The 6,861-nt window shown below is 50.9% G+C and overlaps 1 protein-coding gene across 2 annotated transcripts in view; it reads right to left on the bottom strand.

The window, feature by feature from the left end:
• LOC116841448 overlaps nucleotides 1–6,861 on the bottom strand; it is a 171,281-nt gene that overhangs the window by 107,200 nt on the left and 57,220 nt on the right. The window lies entirely within an intron of this gene.

The raw sequence follows: 6,861 nt of genomic DNA, 5'->3' as shown, positions 1-6,861 counted from the left end.
CTCTCTCTCTCTCTCTCTCTCTCTCTCTCTCTTTCTCTCCTACATATAGAAATTAACAATTTTTACTTCAACAAAATAAAGAGAAAGAGCGCAAGTAATATTTGTCTCAGAGCAATTTTAAATCGTCGATTAAACTAGTTAGAGGTCAGTGAAAACTGAGAACTTTTCTTAAAATTTTCTCTGAATTTTCTTGAAGTTGTTCTCGGGAAATTTTTCTAAAACTTTTCTCTGGGGATCTTTTTCTGACAATTTTTCCGTCTCGTTTCTTTCTCACATGGGACATATCGTACAAGCTTCGGCGCCGATCTGATGGTCCTACGAACGGTGAGGCGACAACACGCGCGAGGAAGATCCACGCGAAGCGGGTGAGAGATGCGCGCGAGGATTACACGTTGAAATTATCTATCGGGCGATCGACGCTCGCCTATAATTCAGCCACCCGCGGCGGAGGTATCAAATGGTAAGCGCTATTATTACCTCCTTCTCGCCAAGCAATTCGAGACCATTTGCACCTTCCGCCGTGCCCAGGTGCGCCTAAGTGTACGGCTGCCGGCAAGAACGGTAATTTACAATGTATAACCCCCGGCCCGGGACGCGTGCGCGGCACACAACAGCGTGAGTTTATCCACTTCGCGCAAACGACGACGCGATGATACGCGCGTGATACGTCTGCTAATCGAGCCTCGCGGATGCCGAGCCGATTAACTCGTTAGGGTCGGTAACTGCTCGAGCCTCCGGAAAATTTGCGCTCCTCCAGTGAGGGAATCAAACCACGGATGCACCGCTTCGCGGAAAGCAAACGGAGAGAACTTCCCGTTAATGATGATCTTTCCGTAATGTAAAACCATCCAACGGAAATGCGATTAGAAATTTATCCCCTATCCTGATAAATCCAGGTTGATGAATTATTCGGTTGCGTTATGAAGTGATGTTATCGCGGCTTCTGATTAGTCAGGTGACGCAGTACGGCAATCAGGATTTTATCAGTCATAAAGTTTATTAATAATTAAGACGTTTTATCTTATTGATAAATAGGACTCGATCATCTTATATAAGTTATCCTCAGATAACTGGTTAGGGCCAACCTGATCAGTTCCATGAAATAAATTTCTAGTTGAATGAAAATGAAAAGCATTGAGACAAATGCGATTATGATAAATGGCGCTCCGCGATTTCCACTTCAGCTTGAGACGGGCTTTTCGCATTGCGCAATACGAAAATACCTGCCCGTTCGCCGGACGGTGGTATTGCCTCTCAGCCGCGCAATTTGAATTTTAGATACCGGCGCGTTTAATTACTTACGTAAAAGATAGCGTTTAAGGAAAAAAGGAGAGCAAGCCGGTGGAGGTTCACGCGTGCTTGGTGCTGTGTATGACGCAATAGAAATTCCGAGTGCGCGTATCGTATCGTCCTCTCTTTCTCTTTCTCTCTCTCTCTCTCTCTCTCTCTCTCTCTCTCTCTCTCTCTGTTGGAAACGCGCTTTTAATTATTGCCACATTTTTCCATAATTCCCAACGCAATTTCTTGCGCGCGAAGCAAGCTTTGACACGTCGTTGTTATCGATGCTGTACACGTGCGAGAATTTTATTTGGCGACTGCTCGCGAACGAGAATTGCAAAAATGTATTCAAACCATATCGATGAAAAATCGAGCGCAATACGTCCACGTGAAAGGTATCGACGACGACGGCGACAACAGACGGTAGCAGCTTCGCGACGTAAACACACCTTGCTCCAACACAACGAAGAGCAGTCGGTGGCTTTCCGGAAGACACGCGTACGAGGGAGAGAAAGAGAGAGAGAGAGAGAGAGAGAAACGACAAACGATGCAGTTCGAAACGATGTAGATCATCAACAGAGTCGCAATTTCCTATCAGCGCGTTCGAGCGCGAAACGCAAGTGAAGGAGGAGGATGACGCGAGAATCGCCGGCCCGGAATCTCCCCCTCGTTAATCTCCGGGCTCGCGGTAGTAACGCTACCGAGACTCTCTCTCTCTCTCTCTCTCTCTCTCTCTCTCTCTCTCTCTCTCTCTCTCTGTGGGTCTATTGCGTAGGAGGGCGAAACGTCACCGTACGCTGGCGGGTACCTCTCACGCTGGCGATCGGCGACGATTTAATGCGCGTCCGCTGCGTCTGGCAGGTGATACTCGGGTCCTGTGAGCGCGCGCGCGGCGCACCGAGTGCCGCGCTCTCGACCGGGCTCGGACGCGCTCGGCGCTTCTCGACGGCCGGCCAGCCGCGTCGTACGTGCGTCGCGGGCGCGAGCGAGAAGACGAGCATGAAGTCGGCGATGTACGCGACCGAGACGGAGGTAGCGGCAGGTGAGAAAAGACGCAGTAGGGACGAGAGGCGTTCTCGCGGGTGGAACGGAGACGGTTCTACGCGCCGAGTAGATGGACGAGGTGTACGATGGGGGAGAAGATGGAGGAAGTAGTACGGAGTAGTGTGCGAGGTAGAGACGGGGACGACAAGGAGAGAAACTCGCGACGACGTACGTGAGAGCAGTTCGCGAGAAGAAGGACGGAGATGAAGCGAGACGCAGACAAAGGTGGACAGATGGAGGGAGGGGAGGGATGAGAGGGAGAGAAGCGGGGCGCAACAGAGAGAGAAAGAGACGGGGTACTCGAGGAGGGAATGGAAAGAGAGGAAAAACACAAGAGAGAGGCACGCGCGCGCGGCAGCTCGTTCCGAGGCTCGCGACTCGACTGATCTGTGCGTTCGCAAAGTCGAGTAGCGCGGAGTCCTGCCGGCCTGCCTGCCGCCGCCGCCGCCGCCGCCGCCGCCGCACCGGGTCACGTACGAATCTACTGCCGCATCCCACCACGTCGCGCCACCACCACGACGACAGTCTCGCCGTCGACGCGACGCGCCACGCCGCGCCGGGCCGCGCCGTGCCGTGCCGGCACAGCGACGTTCTGTATCCACTACTACTAAAGTACGCGCGGTTGCCGTTGGCATCGCGCGTACTTTAGTAGTAGTGGATACAGTTCATCGTGCCGCCGTCGCCGTCGCCGTTGCTGCTGCTGCTGCTGCAGGCGGCTGGTGCGTGCGCGAGCGCACGTTCGCGGCTGTGTTTGTGTGCGTTCGCGTTGCTTCGGGCCACAACACAGTAGCAACGTGCTAAGGAGAACGGCGGCGACGACAACGACGACGTGGACGGGGTGACCGCTACGCGGTGCATTGGCGTGTCGTTGCGTCGGCCGTTGCGTGAAACGTCGTCGGCAGTCGAAGGGATTTCAGGGAAAGAGTGAAACATCGTTCTGACACCCAATTATTGACCCCTCCTTCTTAGTCATTGACACTCTAGAAATGCCTAGCTTTTATCGCGACCAACGGCAGTTGTTCGCAGCTTGAGTTCTCAAATCTTCTCTTGGCATGATGGAGTGCAGGCAAGAAGTTCAAGTGCAATGTCGGTCGCAAGGAGAACCAGGTTTCTTTTTTAGAGTGTCGATCGCTAAAGGGGGATGTCGACAATTGGATGTTTTACCCTGTGCTCGCGGACGACAAGTTTAACGCGCTCGCTACCACGTGTCACACACGTGCGACGCGCCGCAATTTCCACAAGAAACCGGTGTCGCGGATGTACGACAGCGGCGCTTTTTCATTCCACGTTCGTTTGAACAACAAATTAAGTCCGTTTCACGACGTCACGTAAAAAGTTAAATAGATTCTACATCACATAAAAGAAGTGAGGTCCGTTTTTCATCACTGCGTAAAGAGAAGAGCGAAAACTCTGAGGTGGCGGACGGTAGCGCGATCGCGCCGCGCGTTTTAAAAAAACGCGCGCCTTCCCTCTTCCCGACCTTTTCATCACGCGGTGGAAAATGCCGCGTACGAGTCACATCCCCCAAATCCGAAAGTAAATAGCTTTCACGCCCCACTGGTGGCGCAACACACCGCCATACCGCGGCTGCCTCCGCCGCCGCCGCCACGCGCCCCACCTGCGCCACGCTTCCCTGCAATTTCCGATACTTCTTGCGCCCCGCTTCCTGTTGTCCTTCCTGTTATTGTGTTTACGCGGATCTCGCGAAACCGCCGCGCCTTTTTGCAGCAATTCGATATTCTATTAGCGAATGCCGAGCTGCGCCGACTCGCATCTCCAATCAGAGTCACCGCTGATCGTGTCATTATATCGAGACATCGAGTATTCGAGCGGAAGTCTTGAAGCGTAAAATTTCGAATTTCGCGCTCGTTGTGGCGTAATGTGTAGGCCAAAGAATAGTACGCGAATCAGGTTTCGCATACGGTGCGGAACATTTGCGATTTATCCTGGATTGGGCGGAAAAGCGCGAGAAAAGCGAAAAGCGTTAAAATCATATCGCGCCAAATAAAAGTTGGGATTTTAGTGGCGTGACAGCTTACGCGATGTAGGCGTGCGCGCAATTTATCGAGGCCGGCGGAGTCGCGATTGCGTGCGCTTGATATCGATATCGCGCGCTTTCCAGCCCGCTGCTTCTGATTCGCAACTTGCTCTGTTTTTTATTCCCTTTTTTTTTCTCTTTTTCCGCGGACAGCCATGCGTGCAATCCGCACGCGGGTTCTCGTCTGCTAGGGCTATCGGGAGGTTAATGAATTATTTAGTGTTTGCGCGCTCTTCAGCCTCTCGTGCGGCGTCCCTTGCAGGCGCTGCGCGCAGCGATAGCGACGCATCAATTTCGAATCGTTTAGTCCGAATGCGCGACGATGTTTTCTGCCGAGAGAGGAATGCGCCCGCTTTGCGACTTCCTGCCGATGTTTACTCGGCGAAAATTTAACGAGCGAACAAGTCACCTCGCTGTCGCCGTCTTCCGACTTTCGAAGGTCCGAACGGCTGCGAGTGAAATTTCCTCGTCGAGATAAGATCACGTCGCAATCGGCAGTTTAATGTGTTCCATTCGTTTGTTATATATTTCGATCAATAAAATCGCCTTCAATTCCTCCCGAAATTCGAAACTCGAAGCCATCGAGTGCGCAGTTCGTCGCTCGAAAAATTCTCCTTGGCTGGTCGTTATTATAATTTGGCAACTTTCACGTGCAACATTGTGGGAGTACCTTTCCCCTGGGATTAGACGTCGTAAAAGGGGCGAAATTGGGCGCGAGCGGAGCGTATCGTTAAGTCTAAGTAGTCAACAAGACCGCGTGCATCCGCTGCAGTGCAGTTTCATCGCAATTGATGAGTTCAGCTCGGCCTTGCTTGCCTCGCCGGTAACTTCCGCGCAAACTAGCGCGCACTTTGCTCCGTACGTTACTTAATAACAACGTTCCGCGACCGCGAGAGGAAGGGAACGAGAGAGAAAGTGTGTGTGTGTGTGTGTGTGTGTGTGTGTGTGTGTGTGTGTGTGTGTGTGTGTGTGTGTGTGTGTGTGTGTGTGAGAAGAGATACAAAGCTGTGTGTACGAAACGCGTGGTCCTCCGAGCGACGCTCTTCTACGAGGAAGGCGGTCAGGCCGCGATGCGGTATCGGTGGCAGCCATAATCGATAATTAAAGCGTTTCATCGGACGGCGTCGAAAATGCTTCTAATCAGCGCTAATTGCCGTGCCGCTCGTAAACGGCCGGCACACGGCTTCCTCTGCTCGTAAATATGCCTCGCGCGCGCGCTCACGTCCTTAATTCAATATGATCCTCGAAGGTATAATTTATGCTCGCGCGCGCGAGTACGTCCACCCGGGCGCTATCGTCCCTTCCTCCTCGTTCTTTCGCTCAGCTTCAACAGATTTTACGTCTCGCGGCGCCGGCAGGGGGATAGAAAGAGTGCACTATGAGAGGGAGAGAGCGCGAGAGAAAGCCGGTGGATCTGACGGTGGCATGACGTCTAACGATACTATGAATAATTCATTATAATTAACCGGCTAGGCGGGAGAACGCGAGAGGGCGAAAGAAAGAGAAAGAGAGAGGCAGAAGCCGGGACGAATCTCTAGCTTCCATCTCGCCTGATGACGGCGAATGCGATCATGATCTATTTAAATCGGCGTAACTAGCCTTAACGTTGACCGCGCGCGCGCTGCGAGAGCCGGCCGCAGGCGTGAGATTCCATAAGACGGCAATTAAAGCGCGGCGAGGGGCATTATTATCGCGCGTTATCCACCAGAGACCTGTTACTTGTGCTGTTTGCACCCCCGGCAGTATCACGTTGCTCGATCCAAAGATGCGCTAAACATTGCAACTCGTCGCGATAATTGACGCATTGCGAAAACGAGGAAGGTACCAATGTATCAAATCTGAGCCCCTTCTTGAATTTCTTGAAATTTTTGCGTTTACGTAATTTTCATTGCGCAGCTACTTTATGGTATGATTAAATCTGCACAGTAAAACTTACATATACCCAACTATTTCAAGAATAAGGGCCCTGTACATTCACGGTCGGAAGGTTGTCTGATTTTTTTTTCTTTGAAAGTTTCGGAACCTTAGCTTTTTTAAGAGAGCTTTTTATTGGAAAATAAATTCTCCCACTATTAACACTATTAACACTGGTGCCTAAATCTGAATATTTTTATTGCTCTGATCCTTAAATATAATTTAACGCTGTGCAATCTCATTATAAAATTAACATTTCAAAAATACAGATATTTTCCAAGCACGTTTGTTCCTGTGTACATATATCGAATATATACGTGTTTTACGTTGAAAGTTTAAATATTCGTGTTTATATAGGAACCAAACAATAAAAAAGAATGCCCAGAGTTGAGTACCAGTGTTATTAGCGTCCAGGCATTGGTACTTTTACCTTAAAACGTTGCAACACTTCACGAGCCATGTTATCTCCCCAGCGATGGAAAGCGTCGTGTTCGATTGTTGAAAAATAAAGGAGAAAGAGAGAGAGAAAGAGAGAGAGAGAGAGAGAGAGAGAGAGAGAGAGAGAGAGAGAGAGAGAGAGAGAGAGA

The sequence above is a fragment of the Odontomachus brunneus genome, unplaced genomic scaffold (genome assembly GCF_010583005.1).
Source record: "Odontomachus brunneus isolate Ranch 3 - 2012 unplaced genomic scaffold, Obru_v1 Obru_scaffold_002, whole genome shotgun sequence".
Lineage (NCBI taxonomy): Eukaryota > Metazoa > Arthropoda > Insecta > Hymenoptera > Formicidae > Odontomachus > Odontomachus brunneus.
This window is presented reverse-complemented; position numbering and strand designations above follow the sequence as displayed.